The following is a 19,075-nucleotide window of genomic DNA, read 5'->3' on the forward strand; positions in this document are numbered from 1 at the left end:
GGGTGTGGCCATAAAAAGAAAAAAAAGATAAATCCACAGAGGGTAAGATTTCATTAGTAAGCCTACCTATTCCTTAAGAAAATAATTTTGCAAATATTGTCTTAGCAAGAGTTCTCCAGGACTGTTCTCTTAAGTTGTTGTTTCAGCTGTCTGTAGTTGTGTAACAATCCACCCACACAGAGGGATTAAACAGCCTTTATTTTGTAATATTTAGGATCTGTGGGTTGGGAATTCAGGCAGGATTCAGCAAGGTGACTCTTGCCCTCCCTGTGGAGTTGACTGGGATTACTCCATGGGGTTATCCATGGGGTAATGCAGATGGTGTCTGGGTTGGTCTGGAGGGTCCAGGAAGGCTCCCCCTTACATGTCTTGAATCTTTGGAGGGATTGCTAGATGCTAGACTCAGCTGGACTGCTCTCTCTTTCAGTATAGTCTCAAGGCCTTTCCGTGGTCTTTCCAACAGGCTTGTTCAACTTTTTCCATAGTGACAGAACTCAAAGAGTGATACTTAAGAGATAGAGCGTTCCCAGGGTTCCCGTTATGGCACAGTGGTTAACGAATCTGACTAGGAGCCATGAGGTTGCAGGTTCAGTCCCTGGCCTTGCTCAGTGGGTTAAGGATCCGGCATTGCCGTGAGCTGTGGTGTAGGTTGCAGACACGGCTTGGATCCTGTGTTGCTGTGGCTCTGGTGTGGGCCGGCAGCTACAGCTCCAGTTAGACCCCTAGCCTGGGAACCTCCATATTCCATGGAAGCGGCCTTAGAAAAGGCAAAAAGACCAAAAAAAAAAAAAAAAAGAGAGAGAGAGAGAGAGAGAAAGTTTCCTAATTTGGGCCTAGGAACTGGCCAGTGTCACTTCTGTGTAGTCTGTTGGTCTGAGAAGGCACAGAGAGCCCATCATGATTCATTCAAGGGGAGGAGTTCCCATTGTGGTTCAGTGGAAACAAATCTGACTAGGATCTTTGAGGATGCAGGTTCAATCCCTGGCCTCGCTCAGTGGGTTAAGGATCCGGTGTTGCTGTAGCTGTGGCGAGGCCAGCGGTTCAACCCTTAACCTGGGAACCTCCATATGCCATGTGTTCAGCCCTAAAGAGTCAAAAAACAAAACAAACAAAAAGATTCAAGAGGAGGAAGGCACATAGACCTACCTCTCCATCATCAAGAGACAAACAGCATGTATGCCATCTTTAAACTGTACTCTTGCTAGGAATCTAGAAGGATATTCTATTAGTGAAATTATTCTTTTGGTATTTCTATGAAATTATTGAAATTGTTGTCATTCAAAATATGTGTGAGAGTATAGTTTAAAAGTTTTTAAATATCAATTAAGTTGTTATTGATCTAATTAACATACCACAAAATCAATCCTCTTAAAGTATATAAATCAGTGGTTTATATTATATTCACAAGGCTGTACAATCATTACCACTATCTAATTTCATAACATTTCCATCATCCCCCAACTCCCCCCCAAAAAACCTTATACCCTTCACCAGTCACTCCCTATTCCCTCCTCACCCCAGCTACTGCCAACCACTAGTCTACTTTCTCTCTCTGTGCACCTGCCTTTAGAGATTTCATAAAAATGGGATCATACAATATACAGCCTTTTGTGCCTGGCTTCTTTACTGAGCATAATGCCTTAAAGATTCATTCATATTGTAGTACATTTTTGGGCTCTATTCATTTTATGGCTGAGTAACATTTTACTGCATGGACATACTATTTTTTATTCATTCATTAGCTGATGCACAGTTTGGGTTGTTTCTACTTTTTGGCCATTATAGATAACACTTCTATAAATATTTGTGTACAAGTCTCTGTACACAAACAGAGATAGATTATGTGTTAACGATATGTTTAACTGTTTGAGGAACTACCAGACTGTTTTCCAAAGAGGCTATTTTACAGTCCTATCAGCAGTGTATGCTGCCGATTTCTCTATATCCTTGCCAATACTTGTTATCAACTATCTATTGATTATAGTCATCAATGTGGGCATGAAGTAGTGTCTCTTTGTGGTTTTAATTTGCATTTCTCTCATGACTAATGGTCCTGACCATCTTTCCATGTACTTATTGGCCATTTTATTTGGGGGAACATATTCTTGCAGAAATAGCTACTCTGATCCTTATCCCATTTTTAATTGTTATTTATCTTTTTATTGTTGAGCAAAACCAGGATTTTGAACCTAGGAAATCTGGCCCCACAACCTGTGGGCTTAACTCTCATGCTCTCTGGCCTCTTGCTGGATGTCATCGTTACAAAGTGGTACAAATTTTGTTTCATTACTATTTACTCTCGGTCAGAAGTAGGATGAAAAGAGATTTTAAATCTGGAAAACAGTTTCTTTAGTGGTGATAACTCTCTTTGTTTGGAAAAGAACATTTATAACATCTTTAGGAAGGGGACAGGTAACCAAGGAGACAGTTAAATAAAGAAATATCTAAACTGTCTTGCCTGAGAAGATAAAAGGACTGAGGGGCTTGGGTGAAGAGTCAAAAAAGATCAAAGCTAAGACTCTGTAAAGAAGAGAGTTAACGAATCATTATGTAGTGTAGTTTAAATATCTTACACATTTTGTCAGTTATGCCTCAAGAAAACAAAAAGGAGGAGGAGGAGTGAGAGGAAGGGGAGGGAGGGAAGAAGGAAGAAAAGAAGAGGAAAAGGAGAAGGAAATAAGAACAATGTCAGGAACTAGAGTTTATAGATAAAAGTGACCAGTGGGAAATGGTCAGTGTCAAGGTAACCGAAGGAATTTAAGAAGAGGGCTGTTTAAAATTTAGGATTAAGTCATTTATGGTGTTGAATTATTATTATTATTATTAATATTATTATTATCATTATTATTTTCTTTTTGTCTTTTCTAGGGTTACAACCATGGCATATGGAGGTTCCCAGGCTAGGGGTCTAATCGGAGCTATAGCCATTGGCCTAACCGGAGCCACAGCAAGGCTGGATCCAAGCCGCATCTGCGACCTACACCACAGCTCACGGCAACGCCGGATCCTTAACCCACTGAGCAAGGCCAGGGATCGAACCCACAACCTTATGGTTCCTAGTCGGATTCATTAACCATGGAGCCACAACGGGAACTCCATGATGCTAAATTATAAACTCCCTCCATTTTCCCAAACCTTCTTGAAAAGTCACACAACGTGTGAATTCACAGAAATCTTAGGTGTTGATTATTGGTCCTCCCAATAGATACAGGAAAGGGATCTAAGCCAACCATATGCAAAATCAAAAGATGGGATGACTTCACTGATATTAGATTACATCTTTGTCATTAAAATATAATACAATGATAAAGGATTGTTAAAATAAATGTGGCAGAGTGACTTGCTGAGACGTTAAACTTACGTTTTGCTTTTCACTGCTCTGGAAAGAAATCTCCACTTTAGTTGTTAGGAGTGGGTGTAGGGGAGCCACAACATGAATGGATCCAATGGTCCTATATGGATAAGACATGAGTTAGTAGTAAGATGTGAATTGCATGGAGCTAGAAGCCAATCAGTGCAAAATTCTTCCAATCATCAGAAAAGTGGAATGTTTTGTTCTCATCAATGCCTAATCAAAATGGGAATTATTCAAAAACACAGCTCATACAATTACAAATGTGCCATTGTTTTCTCGTTTTTTTGATATGAATTCATGAAAAAGAATTGACCAGAATTTGGTTTTATGGCGGCGATACTGCAAACCACAAGTGTGTGCAACTGTGTATGAAATCTTATAATTTGTGCAGCCATCAATAATTAAAAACAAATTTGAATGAAACCTGAATCTAAGTATGAGAAAACACCAGAAAACCCCAATTTAGAGACATACTGCAAAATAACTGACCAGTACTCTCCAAATGGTGCCACTGTACATAACAACTAAATGCAATGTGGGTTCTGGATTTAGATCCTGGACCAGAAATAGAACATTAGTAGGAAAACTGGTAAAAATAGAATAAGGCCTGCAGTTTACTTATTATTACAGCAATGCTAATTTCCTAGTTTTGGTCATTGTATTAAGGTTTAAATAAGATGTTTAAGTAAGACGTTAACCTTAGGGGAAGCTGTGTGAAGGGTACATGTGATTGTTTGGTACTATTTTTGCAACTTTTCTGTGATCTTTAAAAATAAAATCTTGAGGTTTTTGTTTTTTGTTTTTTTTGCTTTTTGCTTTTTAGGGCTGCACTGGTGGCATATAATAGTTCCCAGGCTAGGGGTCTAATCGGAGCTGCAGCTGCCAGCCACAGCCACAGCCATAGCAATGCCAGATCCGAGCCATGTCTGTGACCTACATACACCACAGCTCACAGCAGCGCCGGATCCTTAACCCACCGAGCAAGGTCAGGGATCGAACCCGCAACCTCATGGTTCCTAGTCAGATTCATTTCCACTGCACCATGATGGGAACTCCTGTTTTTTTTTTTTTTAAACAAATTTGATCACCTATGATAGAGGAAAGACTGAATCATCTTTTAATTCTCTCTATGGAAAATGATATTTACAAAATCATTGTCACAGCAAAAAGCCATAAAAAATAGGCAACCAAATAATGAGAAAAAATATCATTAATTATGTCAGGTAGTTAATAAAAAGTTTTTTTTTTTGATTTTGTGATTTTTATGGTAATTAGATTTTTCTGTCAGTGCCCATGGCAGCTGAAAGTTCCCTAGCTAGGGATTAAACCTGAGCCACAGCATTGACAATGCTGGATCCTTCATCCACTGTGCCACCAGAAAACTCTGGCAACTAGATTTTTTAAAGCTTTATTGAAGTATAGTTGATGTATGATATTATATAAGTTACAAGGTACAATATAGTGATTCAAAATTTTAAAGATTATACTACATTTATAGTTATTATAAAATATTGGCTACATTTCCCATGGTGTACAATATATCCTTGTAGCTTATTTTATTATTTATTTATTTATTTATTTTCTTTTTGTCTTTTTAGGGCTGCACCTGTGGCCTATGGAAGTTCCCAGGCTAGGGGTGGAATTGGAGCTGTAGCCGCCAGCCTATGGCCACAGCCACAGCAATGCACGATCTGAGCTGTGTCTTTGACCTATACCACAGCTCACGGCAGCACTGGATCCTTAACCCACTGAGCAAGGCCAGGGATCGAACATGCGTCCTCATGGATGCTCATCGGTTTCATTAACCACTCAGCCACGACGGGAACTTCAGCTTATTTTATATCTAATAGTTTGTACCATGAGGACACAGGTTCAGTCCCTGGCCTCACTCATTGGGTTAAGGATCCAGTGTTGCTGGGAGCTATGGTATAGGTTGCAGATGCAGTTCGGATCCCATGTTGCTGTGGCTGTAGTGTAGGCCAGCAGCTACAGCTCCGATTAGACCCCTGGCCTGGGAACCTCCATGTGCCAAGGGTATGGCCCCAAAAAGCAAAAAAAAAAAAAAAAAGCAAAAAAAAAAAAAGAAGAAGCCTAACTAAGCTACAAGCCAAACTATTATATAAGGAGAGGTAAAAACTGTGTATGGGAACCAGAGAAGGAGATTTTGATGATTAGGGCAGGTGAAACTTCAGGGCAGAGATGATATTTTAGTTACACCTTAATAAGAATCAAAAATTTCTTCAGGAGTTCCCATCGTGGTGCAGTGGTTAACAAATCCGACTAGGAACCATGAGGTTGCGGGTTCGGTCCCTGCCCTTGCTCAGTGGGTTAACGATCCGGCGTTGCCGTGAGCTGTGGTGTAGGTGGCAGACGTGGCTCGGATCCCGCGTTGCTGTGGCTCTGGCGTAGGCCAGTGGCTACAGCTCCGATTCAACCCCTAGCCTGGGAACCTCCATATGCCGCGGGAGCGGCCCAAGAAATAGCAACAACAACAACAACAACAAAAGACAAAAAAAAAAAAAAAAAAAAAATTTCTTCAGCTTGGAGTTCCCATCGTGGCCCAGTGGAAACGAATCTGACTAGGAACCATGAGGTTGCGGGTTCGATCCCTGGCCTTGCTCAGTGGGTTAAGGATCCAGCATTGTGGTGAGCTGTGGTGTAGGATGCAGATGCGGCTAGGATCCTGTGTTGCTGTAGCTGTGGTGTAGGCTGGAAGCTACAGCTCTGATTCTACTCATAGCCTGGGAACTTCCCATACTTCAGGTACAGCCCTAAAAAGCAAAAAAACAAAAACAAAAGCAAAAAACAACAACAACCAAGAAAACAAACAAACAAAAAAGCAAGAAAAGGAACAATCATTATCATTGGATAAAAAAATACAAAAAATGTGCTTGCATTTGGTGAGGTCTGTGGTGGGGACATGGGAAGAGGCAGCAAGTTCCTTGTGGCTGGAAACAGAAACATCCATGTGGTATAGCATAAGCCCTTTTAGGGAGGTGGGGGAGCAGCTTGTGGTAGGAAGATCAGATCTGGGACTTTCTACATGTCTGCCTAGCTTCCAGAACCTGTGATTTTAAGACCAGGTAAAGGGCGGGAGGGGAAAGAGAAATGTATAGTCCTTTTCCTGCTCTAATTTGTAAGAGGCTCCTTTCGAGAGTACCCAAGGCAGGGATAACCAGGTGGCCAGGACAATAAGACCCCATTTTTTTCCCCCTACTGTACAGCACGGGGACCAAGTTACACATACATGTATACATACTTTTTCCTCCTATTGTTGTGTTGCGATGTAAGTATCTAGACATAGTTCTCAATGCTACTCAGAAGGATCTCATTGTAAATCCATTCCAAGAGCAATAGTTTGCATCTGTTAACCCCAAGCCCCCGATCCATTTCACTCCCTCCCTCTCCCCCTGGGCAGCCACAAGGCTATTCTCCAAGTCTATGATTTTCTTTTCTGTGGAAATGTTTATTTGTGCTGTATATTAGATTCCAGTTATAAGTGATATCATATGGTATTTATCTTTCTCTTTCTGACTTATTTCACTCAGTATGAGAGTCTCTAGTTCCATCCATGTTGCTGCAAATGGCATTATGTTGTTCTTTTTTTATGGCTGAGTAGTATTCCATTGTGTATATATACCACATCTTCCTAATCCAATTGTCTGTCGATGGACATTTGGGTTGTTTCCAGCTCTTGGCTATTGTGAAAAGAGTTGCAATGAACATGTGGGTGTGTGTGTCTTTTTTAAGGAAAGTTTTGTCTGGAAGACCCCATTTGAATGATGACCCAAAGTCAAATCGTGGAGCAGCTTTTCAGCTTCATATCACGTGATCTCCTGACCTGTGACTTACCAGTATCAGGAAGAGGGCCCTTCTCAGTGGTGTTGCAAGTGAAGTGTGTTTCCTCATACCTGAATTATAGGTCTGTCCCTGCACTGGTTTTCCTGAGGTTTTCATTGCTTTCTCTCTATCACACAGAAGACTGAAGTCTCTAGGCGTTCCCATCATGGCGCAGTGGTTAACGAATCTGACTAGGAACCATGAGGTTTCAGGTTTGATTCCTGGCCTCACTGTGGGTTAAGGATCTGGCGTTGCCGTGAGCTGTGGTGTAGGTTGCAGATGCGGCTTGGATTCCGAGTTGCTGTGGCTCTGGTGTAGGCTGGCAGCTATAGCTCCGATTGGACCCCTAGCCTGGGAACCTCCATATGCCGCGGGAGCAGCCCTAGAAAAGGCAAAAAGACACACACACACAAAAGACTGAAGTCTCTAAAAAGCAAGTATCAGATTCATCTGTGGTCCTTTTTGTGTCAGTTACAGTGATGAAGTAGGTCAAGGTGATGGTTTTGCTTATATAGCAATACACATTTCAGAATGTGCTAAGACTGGTTTGTCAAATAGCTTTGTTTTGTGATATTTCAATGGTTAATTTAACAAAAATAAACAAGTAAGCTGTTCCAAAGTGATCTGGGTCTTTTTGCACAAAACTTGGATTTAATTTTTAATACGCCATACGTTATAAGCTCACAAAGTATGAAAGTACCTTCAGTGAAAAGCCTCCTCCTATTCCTGTCCCCTGTCTTTCTGGAGGCAACCATTGCCATCCATTCTTGTCTTTTCTGAGATAGTCTGTGTATATCAAGTAAATATGTCCATATATTCTCTCCTTTTATTTTATTTTATTATTTTGCCTTTTAGGGCCACACCTGCAGCGTATGGAGTTTCCCAGGCTAGGGGTCCAATCAGAGCAACAACTGCCAGCCTACACCACAGCCACAGCCACAGCAATGAGGGATCTGAGACGAGTCTGCAACCTACACCACAGCCCATGGCAAGGCCAGATTCCTAACCCACTAAGCAAGGCTAGGGATTGAACCCGAAACCTCATGGTTCCTAGTTGGATTCGCTTCCACTGCACCGCAATGGAAACTCCACACTTACTGATTTTATTTATTTATTTATTTAATTACTGAATGAATTTTATTACATTTATAGGTGTACGACAATCATCACAATCAAATTTGAAAGCATGTCCTCCCTCCATTTTTTTAAACAAATGGTAGTACATTATAAACACTGTTGTGCTCCTTCCTTTTTTTTTTCACCTAATATTCTGAGATTGCTCCACATCCATATGTTAAAAAAAAAAAAAATTGGGGGGCGTTCCTGCTATGGCACAGTGGGTTAAGTATCTGACTGCAATGGCTTGGGTCACTTCCCGCCCAGTGAGGGGAGTTAAAGGATCCAGAGCAGGTTGCAGCTGCATCTCAGATTTAACCTCTGGCCTGGAAACTTCCATATGCCACGGGTGAGGCCATTTAAAAAAAAAAAGGTGTTTTTTTTTTGTTTGTTTTTTACAGTATCCATTGTACGACTGCTCTATTGATGGACATCTCAGACTTTTGCTATTACACACAGTGCTGCAATGACCACCTTACAAACACAGAGAATTGGAATGTCTAGGTCAACAGTCCATGCCTTGATTAATTAGGTGCCGCCACACTCCTCTGTGGAGGCTGTAACAATCGGCTGTCACTAGCAGCACATTATTATCTCTTCACACACTTGACAGTGGCCCGTGTTACAATCTTTTTGATCTCTGCCAATCTGACAAGTGAGAGGTGGCCGTTAGTGTAATTTTAATTTGCCTCTCTCTCTCTCTCTTTTTTTTTTTTTTTTTTCGTCTTTTTTGCCTTTTCTAGGGCCGCTCCCATGGCATATGGAGGTTCCCAGGCTAGGGGTCCAATCGGAGCTATAGCCGCTGGCCTACGCCACAGCCACAGCAACTCGGGATCAGAACCGCATCTGTCACCTCCACCACAGCTCATGGCAACGCCGGATCGTTAACCCACTGAGTGGGGGCAGGGATCGAACCTGCATCCTCATGGATACTAGTTGGGGTTTGTTAACCACAGAGCCACAAAGGGAACTCCTAATTTGTTTGTTTGTTTGTTTGTTTTTTGTCTTTTTGCCATTTCTTGGACCGCTCCCGTGGCATATGGGAGGTTCCCAGGCTAGGGGTCAAATCGGAGCTGTAACCACCAGCCTATGCCAGAGCCACAGCAACTCGGGATCCGAGCCACGTCTGCGACCTACACCACAGCTCATGGCAACGCTGGATCGTTAACCCACTGAGCAAAGCCAGGGATCGAACCCGCAACCTCATGGTTCCTAGTCGGACTTGTTAACCGCTGAGCCCGACAGGAACTCCCAGGAACTCCTAATTTGTCTTTCTCTTATTGTGAGTGAGGCTAAAGAGCCAATTGAATTTTCTTTCTGTAAACTGTTAATTAGTTTTTTTTTTTAGTGATTTGTAAGAGTTCTTTATATATAAAACCAATTAAACTCTTGCCTACAATACATGTGTTTCCTATCTTATTATTAGAAAGGACTTGTCACCTAAAAATCATTAAAAAATTTGTTTTAATAGTTTTTCTTAATACTTTAATGATTTCATTTTTCATATTTATATATTTGATCTATTTGAAATTTTGACAGAAAGAATAAAGATCAAGTTTGCTTTTTTTCCAAAGGGATACCTAGGATGGGTATCCAGTTTAATACTTTATGAAATACTCCATTTCCCACCCTACACCCCACTGATTTGAAATGGTGCTTTTATCATATCTATAGTTCCATGCATATTTGGTTCTATTTCTTGGCTTTCTATTCTGTTCTATTGATTTGTGTGACTATTCACCTGCTTATACCACACTATTTAAATTATTACAGCTTTCTAATATAGTTTAACATTTGGTAGGACTAATTAATCACCTAATGGTGATTTTTGGATTATAATATTTAACATGTGTTTTCAGCAAACTATTTGTGTATTTCTACAATTCTAGATGACTTCTTCTTCTTCTTCTTTTTTTTTTTTTTTTGTGTTTTGTCCTTTTAGGGCCACTCATGCAGCATATGGATGTTCCCAGGCAGGTGTCTAATCGGGGCTATAGCTGCTGGCCTATGCCACCAGCCACAGCAACACGGGATCCAAGCTGTGTCTACAACCTACACCACAGCTCATGGCAACACTGGATCGTTAACCCACTGAGCAAGGCCAGGGATCAAACCTACAACCTTATGGTTCCCAGTCGGGTTCATTTCCACTGAGCCATGATGGAAACTCCATAGATGCCTTATCTTCTTTCTAATATCTTCTCTCTGCTGCTCCAGAGCCCCACATGATATTTTTTAGGGCTCTCTGCCTTCCAGACAAACTCAAGACAAATTGAGTATCATCTTCATGGGTGCAGGGGATCTTGAATTTGATTCAGTGGTGATGGAGCACCTACAAGACCTTAGTACAAAGGTACTCAGATTTGAGGTTATCAGATATACTTTCCTTCTCATGGTATGATATTATGTCTGTTTCACTGGTTGACCCCACCACTGATTACATAGGGTAGGGAAGACTCAAATGAAACACCAACAGATCTTGGAGTTCCCTGGTGTCCTTCTGGTTAAGGATCTGGCACTGTCACTGATATGGCTCAGGTCATTGCTATGGCATGGATTTGATCCCTGGCCTGGGAACTTCCACTTTGGTTTAGTTTAGCCAAAAACTAAACCAAACCAAATCAAACAAACAAACTTATGGTTTCCAAAGGGGAAATGTCAGGGGGAGGGGTAAATTAAGAGGTTGGGATTGACATATACACACTACTATATATAAAATAGATAGGTAACAAGGACCTACTCTATAGCACAGGAAAATCTATTCAATATGGTATAATAACCCATATAGGAAAAGTGTCTGAAAAGGAACCGATATATGTGTATGTGTAACTGATTTATTTTGCTATACTAACACAACTTTGTAAGTCAAGTATACTACAATAAATTTTTTTAAAAAAATTATGTTTGGTTAATCTAAAAAAAAATAACAGAACCTCCCCCCAAGCTCCCCTAAAAACACCAACAGGTTTTGTTTTCATGTATTATCTATGAGGTATTGCAAACCCAGTGTCACCAGGTACTGGGGAAAAGGACTCTGTCCAATCAGCAGAAACAGCAGGCATTGGGCATCTGTCCAGTCAACCTCTAGGAGGCAGGCATTGGGTATCAATCACCAGAAGCAGGATATCCTCAGGGGCTTCTGGGATTTTGTGGTTCCTAGGGCAGATACTGCTGGATGAATTGGAACCAGAGCAGGAGAAGTGGGAAGAGATGGGAGAGGCAACTTGGAAGTCAAGAGGGATTCCCCCTGGGGGACTAAAATGGTGGAGCAGAAACACTGGAGTTTGCCTTCTCTCATAAAAGCAACAAAATTACAATCAACTGCTGAACAACCTTCAATCAAATAGACTGAAAACTATCAAAAAAGATACTCTACTCCAGAAGACAAAGAGAAGGCTACACTGAGATGGTAGGAGGGACAATTATGCAGTATAAGCAACCCAATCCTGCCAGGTGGACAGCCCACAGACTGAAAAGTCACTATATCTCAAGGGAGTGAGAGTTCCCAGCCCCACGTCACGCCCCCACACCTGGGGATCTAGTGTTGGGAGGAGAATCCCCCAACGTTAAATGCACCAACATCCATATCATAGGGGTGCCAGAAGGAGAAGAGAGGGAGAAAGGGCCAGAAAAAATATGAAGAGATAATAGCCAAAAACTTCCCTAACATGGGAAAGGAATCACTTACCCAAATCCAGGAAGCACAACGAGTACCATATAAAATAAACCCAAGAGGGAACACCCCGAGACACATATTAATCAAAGTGACCAAAATTAAAGATGAAGAGAAAATACTGAAATAACTAGGGAAAAGAAATAAATAACACACAAGGGAGCCTTGATAAGGTTGCAGATTTTTCAGCAGAAACTCTGCAGGCCAGAAGGGAGTGGCACAATATACTTAAAGTGATAAAAGGAAAAAAACCACCAACCAAGATTACCCAGCAAGGCTCTCATTCAGATTTGAAAGAGAAATCAAAAGCTTTACTGATAAGCAAAAGCTAAGAGAATTCAGCACCACTAACCCAGCTTAAAAAAAAAAATACTAAAAGGAGTTCCCGTTGTGGCGCAGTGATCTGATAAGATAAGCAAAAGCTAAGAGAATTCAGCACCACTAACCCAGCTTAAAAAAAAAAATACTAAAAGGAGTTCCCGTTGTGGCGCAACGATCTGGCGTTGCCGTGAGCTGTGGTGTAGGTTGCAGACGCGGCTCGGATCCCGTGTTGCTGTGGCTCTGGCGTAGGCTGGTGGCTACAGCTCCGATTCAACCCCTAGCCTGGGAACCTCCATATGCCGCAGGAGCGGCCCAAGAAATAGCAACAACAACAACAACAAAAAGACAAAAGACAAAAAAAAAAAAAGAAGAAAAAAAATTAAAAAAAAAATACTAAAGGTACTCCTCTAGATGGAAAAGAAAAGGCCACAACTGGAAGTAAAAATACCACAAATGACAAGGCTCACCAATAAAGGCATACATATATTAAAGGTAGGAAATCACAAATATGCTACTACCAAAATCAGAAATTGTGAGAAGAGGAGGGTACAAATACAGGACACTGGAGATGCACTTGCAATTAAGAGACCAACAACTTAAAACAATCTTGTATATATATAGCCTCCTATATCAAAACCTCAGGGTAAGTGCAAACCAAAACCTACAATAGATACACACACAAATAAGAAAAAGCAATCTAAATACAACTCTAAAGATAGTCATCAAACCACAAGAGAAGAGAACAAGAGAAGAAGGGACGAAAAAAGAACAACATAAATAAATCCAAAAGAGTTAATAAAATGGCAATAAGAACATACATATCAATAATTAGCTTAAATGTAAATGGACTAAATGCCCCAACCAAAAGATGTACACTGACTGATTGGGTACAAAAATAAGACCCATATATATGCTGTCTTCAAGACATCCGCTTCATTTCTAGGGACACATATAAATTGAAAGTGAGAGAGCAGGAGAAAATATTCCATGAAAATGGGAATCAAAAGAAAGCTGGAGAAGCAATACTCATATCAGACAAAACAGACCTTAAAATAAAGAATATCATAAGAGACAAAGAAGGACATTACATAATGATCACAGGATCAATCCAAGAAAAAGATATAACAATTGTAAACATAGGAGTTCCCATCACGGCTTAGTGGTTAATGATTCTGACTAGCATCCATGAGGATGCAGGTTCAATCCCTGGCCTTGCTCAGTGGGTTGGAGGATCTGGCATTGCCATGAGCTGTGGTGTAGGTCACAGACATGGCTTGGATCTCATGTTGCTGTGGCTGTGGTATAGGCTGGCAGCTGCAGCTCTGTTTCAACCCCTAGCCTGGGACTCTCTGTATGCTGTGGGTACAGCCCTAAAAAGCAAAAAAAAAAAAAAGTAAATATATAGGCACCTAACATAGGATCACCTCAATATATAAGGCAACTGCTAATAGCCTTAAAAGGAGAAATTGACAATAACACAATAATAGCAGGAGACTTTAACACCCCTGATATGGACAGCAATGGACAGATTATCCAGAAAGAAAATTAACAAGGAAACACAGGCCTTAAATGACATATTAGACCAGGTGGGTTTAATAGATATTTATAAAACATTCCATCCAAAAGCAGCAGAATACACTTTCTTCTCAAGTGCACACAGAACATTCTCTAGGATTGATCATATTCTGAGCCACAAATCAAGCCTTGGTAAATTTAAGAAGATTGAAATCATATTAAGCATCTTTTCCAACCATAATGCCATACAACTGGAAATCAACAAGAAAAAAAATGCAAAAAAACCCACAGACACATGGAGACTAAACAACATATTACTTAAAAAAACCAATGGATCACCGAAGAAATCAAAGAGGAAATTAATACTTAGAAGCAAATGACAACAAAGACACAATAATCCAAAACCTGTGGAATGCAGGAAAAGCAGTTCTAAGAGGGAAGTTTATAGCAATACAAGCGTAACTCAGGAAACAAGAAAAAGCTCAAATAAACAACCTAACTTTACACCTAAAGCAACTAGAGCAAGAAGAACAGACAAGACCTAAAATTAGCAGAAGGAAAGAAATCATAAAGATCAGAGCAGAAATCAATGCAATAGAAACAAAGAAAACCATAGAAAAGATCAATGAAATGAAAACGTGGTTCTTTGAAAAGAACAACAAAATTGATAAGCCCTTATCCAGACTCATCAAGAAAAAAGAGGACTAAAATCAATAAAATTAGAAATGAAAAAGAAGTTACAAGAGACATCACAGAAATACAAAAGACCATAAGAAACTACAAAAGCAACTATATGCCAATAAAATGGATAACCTAGAAGAAATGGAAAATTCTTAGAAAAGTACAATCTTCCTAGGCTAAACCAAGATGAAATAGAAAAGATGAATGGACAAATCTCAAGTACTGAAATTGAAACTGTGATTGAAAAACTTCCAACAAACATCTGGTCCAGGACCAGATGGCTTCACAGATGAATTCTAGCAAACATTTAGAGAAGAACTAACACTTATCCTTATGAAACTATTCCAAAAAATTGCAGAGGAAGGAACACTCCCAAACACATTCTATGAGGCCACAATCACCCTGATACCAAAACCAGACAAAGATATCACAAAAAAAGAAAATTATAGGCCAATATCACCGATGAAGATAGATGCAAAAATCCTCAACAAAATACTAGCAAACCAAATCCAACAATACATTAAAAGGATTTTACACCATAATCAAGTGGTATTTATCCCAGGGATGCAAGGATTTTTCAATATCTGCAAATCAGTGTGATACACCACATTAACAAACTGAAGAATAAAAACCATGTGATCCTCTCAATAGATGCAGAAGAAGCTTTTGACAAAATCCAACAATGATTTCTGACAATAAAACCCTCCAAAAAGTGTGCAAAGAGGGAACCTACCTCAGCATAATAAAGGCCATATATGACAAACCCACAGCTAACATCATTCTTTAAAAATTTTTTTTTTTGGTCTTTTCTAGACCCGCTCCCATGGCATATGGAAGTTCCCAGGCTAGGGGTCTAATCGGAGCTGTAGCCACCAGCCTATACCACAGCCACAGCAACGCCAGATCCTTAAGCCACTGAGCAATGCCAGGGATCAAACCCACAACCTCATGGTTCCTAGTCAGATTCATTAACAACTGAGCCACAACGGGAACTCCCTGACATCATTCTTAATGGTGAAAAGCTGAAAGAATTCCAACTAAGATCAGGAACAAGACAAGGATGTTCACTTGCTACTACTATTTAATATAATTTTGGAAGTCCTTGCCATGGCAATCAGAGAAGAAAAAGAAGTAAAAGGGATCCAAATTGGAAAGGAAGAAGTAAAACAATCAGCATTTGTAGATGACATGATACTATACCTATAGAATCCTAAAGATGCTATCAGAAAACTGTAAGAGCTCATCAATGAATTTGGTGAAGTTGCAGGATACAAAATTAATACACAGAAACCAATTGCATTTCTATATGCTAACAATGAAAGATCAGAAAGAGAAACTAGGGAAACAATCCCATTACCATTGCTTCAAAAAGGATATAATACCTAGGAACAAACCTACCTAAGGCACAAAAGACCTATACTCTGAAAACTCTAAGATGCTGATGAAAGAAATCAAAGATACACAAACAAATGGAAAGACACACCATGCTCTTGGATTGGACGAATGAATATTGTCAAAATGACTATAATACCCAAGGCAATCTACACATTCAATACAATCTCTATCAAATTACCAAGGTCATTTTCACAGTACTAGAACAAAACATTTAAAAGTTTGTTTTGGAGGCGCAAAAGACCCAGAATAGCCGGAGCTGTCTTGAAAAATGAAAATGGAGCTAGTAGAATCAGGCTCCCTGACTTTAGACTATACTACAAAGCTACAGTCATCAAAACCATATGATACTGGCATAGAAACAGAAATATAGATCAGTGGAACAGGATAGAAAGCCCAGAATTAAACCCATGCGCCTACAATTAACTAATTTATGACAAAGGAGGCAAGACTATACAATGGAGAAAAGACAGTCCCTTCAATAAGTGGTGTTGGGACAACTGGACAGCTAAAGTTAAAGAATGAAATTAGAACACTTCCTAACACCATACACAAAAATAAACTAGACATGGATTAAAGACCTAAATATAAGACCAGATACTATAAAACTCTTAGAGGAAAACATAGACTGAATACTCTCTGGCATAAACCACAGCAATATCTTCTCAGATCCACCTCCTAGAGTAATGACAATAAAAACAAAAATAAACAAATGAGACCTAATTAAACTTAAAAGTTTCTGCACAGCAAAGGAAACCCTAAACAAAATTAAAAGACACCCATAGAATGGGAGAAAAAAATTTGCAAATGAAGTGACTGACAAGGGATTAATCTCCAAAATTTATAAACACTTCATGCAGCTCAATGCCAAAAAACCCCAAAAGAACCCATCAAAAAATGTGCAGATGATCTAAGCAGACAATTCTCCAAAAAGACATACAGATGGCCAAAGAACACATGAAAAGACGTGCAACATCACTAATTATTATAGAAAGGCAAATCAAAACTACTATGAGGTACTGCCTTACACCAGCCAGAATGGCCGTCGTCAAAAAGTCTACAAACAATAAATGCTGGAGAGAGTGTGGCGAAAAGGGAACCCTCTTACACTGTTGGTGGGAATGTAAATTGGTGCAATCACCATGAAAGACAGTATGGAGATTTCTCAAAAATCTAAAAATGGAATTACCATTTGATTCAGCAATCCCACTCTTGGGCATCTATCCAGAGAAAACCATGACTCAAAAAGAAACATGTGGAGTTCCCGTCGTGGTGCAGTGACTAGGAACCATGAGGTTTCAGGTTAAATCCCCGGCCTTGCTCAGTGGGTCAAGGATCTGGCGTTGCTGTGAGCTGTGATGTAGGTTGCAGAGTGGCTTGGATCCCATGTTGCTGTGGTTCTGGTGTAGGCTGGTGGCTACAGCTCCAATTAGACCCCTAGCCTGGGAACCTCCATATGCCATGGGAGCAGCCCTAGAAAAGGTAAAAAGACAAAAAAAAAAAAAAAAAGAAACGTACTCTGATGTTCATTGCAGCACTATATGCAATAGCCAAGACATGGAAGCAACCTAAATGTCCATCGATGGAGGAGTGACTAAAGATGTGGTACATACACACAATGGAATATTACTTAGCCATAAAAAGGAATGAAATAATGGCATTTGCAGCAACATGGTTGGACCTAGAAATTATCATACTAAGTGAAATTAGTCAGACAGTGAGACACCATCGTCATATACTATCAATTATATGTGGACTCTTAAAAAAGGACACAATGAACTTCTTTGCAGAACAGATACTGACTCACAGGCTTTGAAAAACTTATGGTTTCCAAAGGAGAATGATTGGGGGGTGGGGGGGATAGGTGGGGTCGGGGGGATAGGCTGGGGGTTTGGGATGGAAATGCTATAAATTTGGGTTGTGATGATCCTTGTATAACTATAAATGTAATAAAATTAATTGAGTTAAAAAAAAAGAGGGATTCCCTCTGGGAATTATCTGACAACCCCTTGTTCTGTTCTTTGGGTTCTTGGGATTCACGAGGGGCAGGAATAGCACCAAGAAGGGCTCAGTGTGTGTTAAAGGGAAGGATGAATAAATGAATGAGGGAGGGAGTACCTGCCTGACACAGGAGTCTTCTTTCTTCAGGTGTGTCTTCTGGGAGCCTCCTCTAACTTCGAAGGAAGGGGCAGATCTGGGGCATGACTCTTGGGGTCCTATCCAGGAGAGGAATGTTTGAGTGAGCAAAGGCTGTGAACCCCACATATCCTCCTACCACCCCGTCACACACCTCCAGAGGGCTCAGGGAGTTTCTGCTAGGTCTGTTTCTTGTGTTTCCCCTCATCTTTAATAGCATTCAGCTGAAGTATCACCCCCATTCATTACCTCTCCTTTTTTTTTTTTTTTTTTTTTGCCTTTTCTAGGGCTGCTCCCACGGCATATGGAGGTTCCCAGGCTAGGGGTCGAATGGGAGCTGTAGCCGCCGGCCTACACCATAGCCACAGCAACGCAGGATCCGAGCTGCTTCTGCAACCTACACCACAGCTCATGGCAACACCGGATGGATCCTTAACCCACTGAGCGAGGCCAGGGATTGAACCCGCAACCTCATGTTTCCTAGTCGGATTTGTTAACCGCTGAGCCACGACGGGAACTCCACCTCTCCCTTTTCTACACCAAACCTTTGAGCAAAGCCAGTGGGAGAACAAGAGAAACAGGAATCAATACAGCTAATGGTTAGAGCCAACTCTTTTTCTACTTTAAAATTTTTTTATGGAAGTATATTTGATTTACAAGGCTGTGTTACTTTTTTTAAAGGTTTGTATTTTTTTTTTTTCTTTTTATGGCTTCACCTGGGGCATGTGGAAGTTCCTGGGCTAGAGGTCCAATCAGAGCTGAGGCTGCTAGCCTGTACCGCAGCCACAGCAACATCAGACCCAAGCCACATCTGTGACCTTCATCAAAGCTCGTGGCAATGCCAGGTCCTTTAACCCACTGAGCAAGGTCGGGGATCGAACCCGCATCCTTATGGACTTTAGCCGGGTTCTTAACTTGCTGAGCCACAACAGGAACTCCAATGCTGTGTTAATTTCTGCTGTATAGCAATAGCCAATTCTTTTATTTTTAAATTAAAAAAATTTTTTTGGTTGTGGTATGTGAAGTTCCTGGGCCAGGAATAGAAT

This window comes from Sus scrofa, chromosome 7, assembly GCF_054392235.1.
Source record: "Sus scrofa isolate SSC_HxYL_T2T_F1_AM1 chromosome 7, Sscrofa_HxYL_maternal_Yorkshire_Landrace_v2.0, whole genome shotgun sequence".
Classification (NCBI taxonomy): Eukaryota; Metazoa; Chordata; class Mammalia; order Artiodactyla; family Suidae; genus Sus; species Sus scrofa.